We start from the raw sequence: 10,439 nt of genomic DNA on the forward strand, positions 1-10,439 counted from the left end.
TATCTATCTGTATCAGAGTGTCACCATACTATATCTATCTGTATCAGAGTATCACCATACTATATCTATCTGTATCAGTATCACCATACTATATCTATCTGTATCAGAGTATCACCATACTATATCTATCTGTATCAGAGTGTCACCATACTATATCTATCTGTATCAGAGTATCACCATCTATATCTATCTGTATCAGAGTATCACCATACTATATCTATCTGTATCAGAGTATCACCATACTATATCTATCTGTATCAGAGTATCACCATACTATATCTATCTGTATCAGAGTATCACCATACTATATCTATCTGTATCAGAGTGTCACCATACTATATCTATCTGTATCAGTGTATCACCATACTATCTGTATCAGAGTATCACCATACTATATCTATCTGTATCAGAGTATCACCATACTATATCTATCTGTATCAGAGTATCACCATACTATATCTATCTGTATCAGAGTATCACCATACTATATCTATCTGTATCAGAGTGTCACCATACTATATCTCTATCATCAGAGTGTCACCATACTATATCTATCTGTATCAGTGTATCACCATACTATATCTATCTGTATCAGTGTCACCATACTATATCTATCTGTATCAGAGTATCACCATACTATATCTATCTGTATCAGTGTATCACCATACTATATCTATCTGTATCAGAGTGTCACCATCTATATCTATCTGTATCAGTGTCACCATACTATATCTATCTGTATTAGAGTGTCACCATACTATATCTATCTGTATCAGAGTATCACCATACTATATCTATCTGTATCAGTGTCACCATACTATATCTATCTGTATCAGAGTATCACCATACTATATCTATCTGTATCAGAGTATCACCATACTATATCTATCTGTATCAGAGTGTCACCATACTATATCTATCTGTATCAGAGTGTCACCATACTATATCTATCTGTATCAGAGTGTCACCATACTATATCTATCTGTATCAGAGTATCACCATACTATATATATCTGTATCAGAGTATCACCATACTATATCTATCTGTATCAGAGTGTCACCATACTATATCTATCTGTATCAGTGTATCACCATACTATATCTATCTGTATCAGAGAATCACCATACTATATCTATCTGTATCAGAGTATCACCATACTATATCTATCTGTATCAGAGTGTCACCATCTATATCTATCTGTATCAGTGTATCACCATACTATATCTATCTGTATCAGAGTACCACCATACTATATCTATCTGTATCAGTATCATCATACTATATCTATCTGTATCAGAGTGCCACCATACTATATCTATCTGTATCAGAGTGTCACCATACTATATCTATCTGTATCAGAGTATCACCATACTATCTGTATCAGTGTATCACCATACTATATCTATCTGTATCAGTGTATCACCATACTATATCTATCTGTATCAGTATCACCATACTATATCTATCTGTATCAGTATCACCATACTATATCTATCTGTATCAGTGTATCACCATACTATATCTATCTGTATCAGAGTCACCATACTATATCTATCTGTATCAGAGTGTCACCATCTATATCTATCTGTATCAGAGTGTCACCATACTATATCTATCTGTATCAGAGTGTCACCATACTATATCTATCTGTATCAGTGTATCACCATACTATATCTATCTGTATCAGAGTGTCACAATCTATATCTATCTGTATCAGTATCACCATACTATATATATCTGTATCAGAGTGTCACCATACTATATCTATCTGTATCAGAGTGTCACCATACTATATCTATCTGTATCAGTGTATCACCATACTATATCTATCTGTATCAGAGTATCACCATACTATATCTATCTGTATCAGTGTCACCATACTATATCTATCTGTATCAGAGTATCACCATACTATATCTATCTGTATCAGTATCACCATACTATATCTATCTGTATCAGAGTATCACCATCTATATCTATCTGTATCAGAGTATCACCATACTATATCTATCTGTATCAGAGTATCACCATACTATATCTATCTGTATCAGAGTATCACCATACTATATCTATCTGTATCAGAGTATCACCATCTATATCTATCTGTATCAGAGTGTCACCATACTATATCTATCTGTATCAGAGTACCACCATACTATATCTATCTGTATCAGAGTGTCACCATACTATATCTATCTGTATCAGTGTATCACCATACTATATCTATCTGTATCAGTATCACCATACTATCTGTATCAGAGTGTCACCAGACTATATATATCTGTATCAGAGTGTCACCATACTATATCTATCTGTATTAGAGTGTCACCATACTATATCTATCTGTATCAGAGTATCCCCATAATATATCTATCTGTAACAGAGTGCCACCATACTATATCTATCTGTATCCGAGTGTCACCATACTATATCTATCTGTATCAGAGTATCACCATACTATATCTATCTGTATCAGAGTATCACCATACTATATCTATCTGTATCAGAGTATCACCATACTATATCTATCTGTATCAGAGTATCACCATACTATATCTATCTGTATCAGAGTATCACCATACTATATTTATCTGTATCAGAGTATCACCATACTATATCTATCTCTATCAGAGTGTCACCATACTATATCTATATGTATCAGTGTATCACCATACTATATCTATCTGTATCAGAGTATCACCATACTATATCTATCTGTATCAGTGTCACCATACTATATCTATCTGTATCAGTGTATCACCATACTATATCTATATCTATCAGAGTGTCACCATACTATATCTATCTGTATCAGAGTATCACCATACTATATATATCTGTATCAGAGTATCACCATACTATATCTATCTGTATCAGAGTGTCACCATACTATATCTATCTGTATCAGTGTATCACCATACTATATCTATCTGTATCAGAGTATCACCATACTATATCTATCTGTATCAGAGTATCACCATACTATATCTATCTGTATCAGAGTGTCACCATCTATATCTATCTGTATCAGTGTATCACCATACTATATCTATCTGTATCAGAGTACCACCATACTATATCTATCTGTATCAATATCACCATACTATATCTATCTGTATCAGAGTGCCACCATACTATATCTATCTGTATCAGAGTGTCACCATACTATATATATCTGTATCAGAGTATCACCATACTATCTGTATCAGTGTATCACCATACTATATCTATCTGTATCAGTGTATCACCATACTATATCTATCTGTATCAGTATCACCATACTATATCTATCTGTATCAGTGTATCACCATACTATATCTATCTGTATCAGAGTCACCATACTATATCTATCTGTATCAGAGTGTCACCATCTATATCTATCTGTATCAGAGTGTCACCATACTATATCTATCTGTATCAGAGTGTCACCATACTATATCTATCTGTATCAGTGTATCACCATACTATATCTATCTGTATCAGAGTGTCACAATCTATATCTATCTGTATCAGTATCACCATACTATATATATCTGTATCAGAGTGTCACCATACTATATCTATCTGTATCAGTGTATCACCATACTATATCTATCTGTATCAGAGTATCACCATACTATATATATCTGTATCAGTGTCACCATACTATATCTATCTGTATCAGAGTATCACCATACTATATCTATCTGTATCAGTATCACCATACTATATCTATCTGTATCAGAGTATCACCATCTATATCTATCTGTATCAGAGTATCACCATACTATATCTATCTGTATCAGAGTATCACCATACTATATCTATCTGTATCAGAGTATCACCATACTATATCTATCTGTATCAGAGTATCACCATCTATATCTATCTGTATCAGAGTGTCACCATACTATATCTATCTGTATCAGAGTACCACCATACTATATCTATCTGTATCAGAGTGTCACCATACTATATCTATCTGTATCAGTGTATCACCATACTATATCTATCTCCATTCAGTGTATCACCATACTATCTGTATCAGAGTGTCACCAGACTATATCTATCTGTATTAGAGTGTCACCATACTATATCTATCTGTGTCAGAGTGTCACCATACTATATCTATCTGTATCAGAGTATCACCATACTATATCTATCTGTATCAGAGTGTCACCATACTATATCTATCTGTATTAGTGTCACCATACTATATCTATCTGTATCAGAGTATCACCATACTATATCTATCTGTATCAGAGTGTCACCATACTATATCTATCTGTATCAGAGTGCAACCATACTATATCTATCTGTATCAGTGTATCACCAGACTATATCTATCTGTATCAGAGTGCCACCATACTATATCTATCTGTATCAGAGTGTCACCATACTATATCTATCTGTATCAGAGTATCACCATACTATATCTATCTGTATCAGAGTATCACCATACTATATCTATCTGTATCAGAGTATCACCATACTATATCTATCTGTATCAGAGTATCACCATACTATATCTATCTGTATCAGAGTATCACCATACTATATTTATCTGTATCAGAGTATCACCATACTATATCTATCTCTATCAGAGTGTCACCATACTATATCTATCTGTATCAGTGTATCACCATACTATATCTATCTGTATCAGAGTATCACCATACTATATCTATCTGTATCAGTGTCACCATACTATATCTATCAGAGTGTCACCATACTATATCTATCTGTATCAGTATCACCATACTATATCTATCTGTATCAGAGTGTCACCATACTATATCTATCAGAGTGTCACCATACTATATCTATCAGAGTATCACCATACTATCTGTATCAGAGTATCACCATACTATATCTATCTGTATCAGAGTGTCACCATACTATATCTATCTGTATCAGAGTATCACCATCTATATCTATCTGTATCAGAGTATCAACATACTATATCTATCTGTATCAGAGTATCACCATACTATATCTATCTGTATCAGAGTATCACCATACTATATCTATCTGTATCAGAGTATCACCATCTATATCTATCTGTATCAGAGTGTCACCATACTATATCTATCTGTATCAGAGTACCACCATACTATATCTATCTGTATCAGAGTGTCACCATACTAAATCTATCTGTATCAGAGTGTCACCATACTATATCTATCTGTATCAGTATATCACCATACTATATATCGTATCAGTATCACCATACTATATCTATCTGTATCAGTGTCACCATACTATATCAATCTGTATCAGAGTGTCACCATACTATATCAATCTGTATCAGAGTGTCACCATACTATATCTATCTGTATCAGAGTACCACCATACTATATCTATCTGTATCAGAGTGTCACCATACTATATCTATCTGTATCAGAGTGTCACCATACTCTATCTATCTGTATTAGAGTGTCACCATACTATATCTATCTGTATCAGTGTATCACCATACTATATCTATCTGTATCAGAGTATCACCATACTATTCTATCTGTATCAGAGTGTCACCATACTATATCTATCAGAGTGTCACCATACTATATCTATCTGTATCAGAAAGTCACCATACTATATATATCAGAGTGTCACCATACTATATCTATCTGTATCAGAGTATCACCATACTATATCTATCTGTATCAGAGTATCACCATACTATATCTATCTGTATCAGAGTGTCAAAACCATACTATATCTATCTGTATCAGAGTATCACCATACTATCTATCTGTATTAGAGTGTCACCATACTATATCTATCTGTATCAGTGTATCACCATACTATATGTATCTGTATCAGAGTGTCACCATACTACATCTATCTGTATCATATCACCATACTATGTCTATCTGTATCAGAGTGTCAACAAACTATATATATCTGTATCAGAGTATCACCATACTATCTGTATCAGAGTGTCACCAGACTATATCTATCTGTATCAGAGTATCACCATACTATATCTATCTGTATCAGAGTATCACCATCTATATCTATCTGTATCAGTATCACCATACTATATATATCTGTTTCAGAGTATCACCATACTATATCTATCTGTATCAGTATCACTATTACTATATATATCTGTATCAGTGTATCACCATACTATATATATCTGTATCAGAGTATCACCATACTATATCTATCGTATCAGAGTATCACCATACTATATCTATCTGCATCAGAGTATCACCATACTATATCTATCTGTATCAGAGTATCACCATACTATATCTATCTGTATCAGAGTATCACCATACTATATCTATCTCTATCAGAGTGTCACCATACTATATCTATCTGTATCAGTGTATCACCATACTATATCTATCTGTATCAGAGTATCACCATACTATATCTATCTGTATCAGTGTCACCATACTATATCTATCTGTATCAGAGTGTCACCATACTATATCTATCAGAGTGTCACCATACTATATCTATCTGTATCAGAGTATCACCATACTATCTGTATCAGAGTGTCACCATACTATATCTATCAGAGTATCACCATACTATCTGTATCAGAGTATCACCATACTATATCTATCTGTATCAGTATCACCATACTATATCTATCTGTATCAGAGTATCACCATACTATATATATCTGTATCAGTGTCACCATACTATATCTATCTGTATCAGAGTATCACCATACTATATCTATCTGTATCAGTATCACCATACTATATCTATCTGTATCAGAGTGTCACCATACTATATCTATCTGTATCAGTGTATCACCATACTATATCTATCTGTATCAGAGTATCACCATACTATATCTATCTGTATCAGAGTATCACCATACTATATCTATCTGTATCAGAGTGTCACCATCTATATCTATCTGTATCAGTGTATCACCATACTATATCTATCTGTATCAGAGTATCACCATACTATATCTATCTGTATCAGAGTATCACCATACTATATCTATCTGTATCAGAGTGTCACCATACTATATCTATCTGTATCAGAGTGTCACCATACTATATCTATCTGTATCAGAGTATCACCATACTATATCTATCTGTATCAGTGTATCACCATACTATATCTATCTGTATCAGAGTATCACCATACTATATCTATCTGTATCAGAGTATCACCATACTATATCTATCTGTATCAGAGTATCACCATACTATATCTATCTGTATCAGAGTATCACCATACTATATCTATCTGTATCAGAGTATCACCATACTATATCTATCTGTATCAGAGTGTCACCATACTATATCTATCTGTATCAGAGTGTCACCATACTATATCTATCTGTATCAGAGTATCACCATACTATATCTATCTGTATCAGAGTGTCACCATACTATATCTATCTGTATCAGTATCACCATACTATATCTATCTGTATCAGAGTGTCACCATACTATATCTATCTGTATCAGTGTATCACCATACTATATCTATCTGTATCAGAGTATCACCATACTATATATATCTGTATCAGTGTCACCATACTATATCTATCTGTATCAGAGTATCACCATACTATATCTATCTGTATCAGAGTATCACCATACTATATCTATCTGTATCAGAGTATCACCATACTATATCTATCTGTATCAGAGTATCACCATACTATATCTATCTGTATCAGAGTATCACCATACTATATCTATCTGTATCAGAGTATCACCATACTATATCTATCTGTATCAGAGTATCACCATACTATATCTATCTGTATCAGAGTGTCACCATACTATATCTATCTGTATCAGAGTATCACCATACTATATCTATCTGTATCAGAGTGTCACCATACTATATCTATCTGTATCAGAGTATCACCATACTATATCTATCTGTATCAGAGTATCACCATACTATATCTATCTGTATCAGAGTGTCACCATACTATATCTATCTGTATCAGAGTGTCACCATACTATATCTATCTGTATCAGAGTGTCACCATACTATATCTATCTGTATCAGAGTATCACCATACTATATCTATCTGTATCAGAGTGTCACCATACTATATCTATCTGTATCAGAGTGTCACCATACTATATCTATCTGTATCAGAGTATCACCATACTATATCTATCTGTATCAGAGTGTCACCATACTATATCTATCTGTATCAGAGTGTCACCATACTATATCTATCTGTATCAGAGTATCACCATACTATATCTATCTGTATCAGAGTGTCACCATACTATATCTATCTGTATCAGAGTGTCACCATACTATATCTATCTGTATCAGAGTATCACCATCTATATCTATCTGTATCAGAGTATCACCATACTATATCTATCTGTATCAGAGTATCACCATACTATATCTATCTGTATCAGAGTATCACCATACTATATCTATCTGTATCAGAGTATCACCATACTATATCTATCTGTATCAGAGTATCACCATACTATATCTATCTGTATCAGAGTGTCACCATACTATATCTATCTGTATCAGTGTATCACCATACTATATCTATCTGTATCAGAGTATCACCATACTATATCTATCTGTATCAGAGTGTCACCATACTATATCTATCGTATCAGAGTGTCACCATACTATATCTATCTGTATCAGAGTATCACCATACTATATCTATCTGTATCAGAGTGTCACCATACTATATCTGTATCAGAGTGTCACCATACTATATCGTATCAGAGTATCACCATACTATTCTGTATCAGAGTATCACCATACTATATCTATCTGTATCAGAGTGTCACCATACTATATCTATCTGTATCAGAGTATCACCATACTATATCTATCTGTATCAGAGTATCACCATACTATATCTATCTGTATCAGAGTATCACCATACTATATCTATCTGTATCAGAGTATCACCATACTATATCTATCTGTATCAGAGTATCACCATACTATATCTATCTGTATCAGAGTGTCACCATACTATATCTATCTGTATCAGAGTATCACCATACTATATCTATCTGTATCAGAGTGTCACCATACTATATCTATCTGTATCAGAGTGTCACCATACTATATCTATCTGTATCAGTAGTATCACCATACTATATCTATCTGTATCAGAGTATCACCATACTATATCTATCTGTATCAGTGTCACCATACTATATCAATCTGTATCAGAGTGTCACCATACTATATCTATCTGTATCAGAGTGTCACCATACTATATCTATCTGTATTAGAGTGTCACCATACTATATCTATCTGTATCAGAGTGCCACCATACTATATCTATCTGTATCAGAGTGTCACCATACTATATCTATCTGTATCAGAGTACCACCATACTATATCTATCTGTATCAGAGTGTCACCATACTATATCAATCTGTATCAGAGTGTCACCATACTATATCAATCTGTATCAGAGTGTCACCATACTATATCTATCTGTATCAGAGTACCACCATACTATATCTATCTGTATCAGAGTGTCACCATACTATATCTATCTGTATCAGAGTGTCACCATACTCTATCTATCTGTATTAGAGTGTCACCATACTATATCTATCTGTATCAGTGTATCACCATACTATATCTATCTGTATCAGAGTATCACCATACTATATCTATCTGTATCAGAGTGTCACCATACTATATCTATCAGAGTGTCACCATACTATATCTATCTGTATCAGAGTGTCACCATACTATATCTATCAGAGTGTCACCATACTATATCTATCTGTATCAGAGTATCACCATACTATATCTATCTGTATCAGAGTATCACCATACTATATCTATCTGTATCAGAGTGTCACCATACTATATCTATCTGTATCAGAGTATCACCATACTATATCTATCTGTATTAGAGTGTCACCATACTATATCTATCTGTATCAGTGTATCACCATACTATATGTATCTGTATCAGAGTGTCACCATACTACATCTATCTGTATCAGAGTATCACCATACTATATCTATCTGTATCAGAGTGTCACCAAACTATATATATCTGTATCAGAGTATCACCATACTATCTGTATCAGAGTGTCACCAGACTATATCTATCTGTATCAGAGTATCACCATACTATATCTATCTGTATCAGAGTATCACCATCTATATCTATCTGTATCAGTATCACCATACTATATATATCTGTTTCAGAGTATCACCATACTATATCTATCTGTATCAGTATCACCATACTATATATATCTGTATCAGTGTATCACCATACTATATCTATCTGTATCAGAGTATCACCATACTATATCTATCTGTATCAGAGTATCACCATACTATATCTATCTGCATCAGAGTATCACCATACTATATCTATCTGTATCAGAGTATCACCATACTATATCTATCTGTATCAGAGTATCACCATACTATATCTATCTCTATCAGAGTGTCACCATACTATATCTATCTGTATCAGTGTATCACCATA

Source organism: Oncorhynchus nerka, linkage group LG18 (genome assembly GCF_034236695.1).
Source record: "Oncorhynchus nerka isolate Pitt River linkage group LG18, Oner_Uvic_2.0, whole genome shotgun sequence".
NCBI classification, from domain to species: Eukaryota; Metazoa; Chordata; class Actinopteri; order Salmoniformes; family Salmonidae; genus Oncorhynchus; species Oncorhynchus nerka.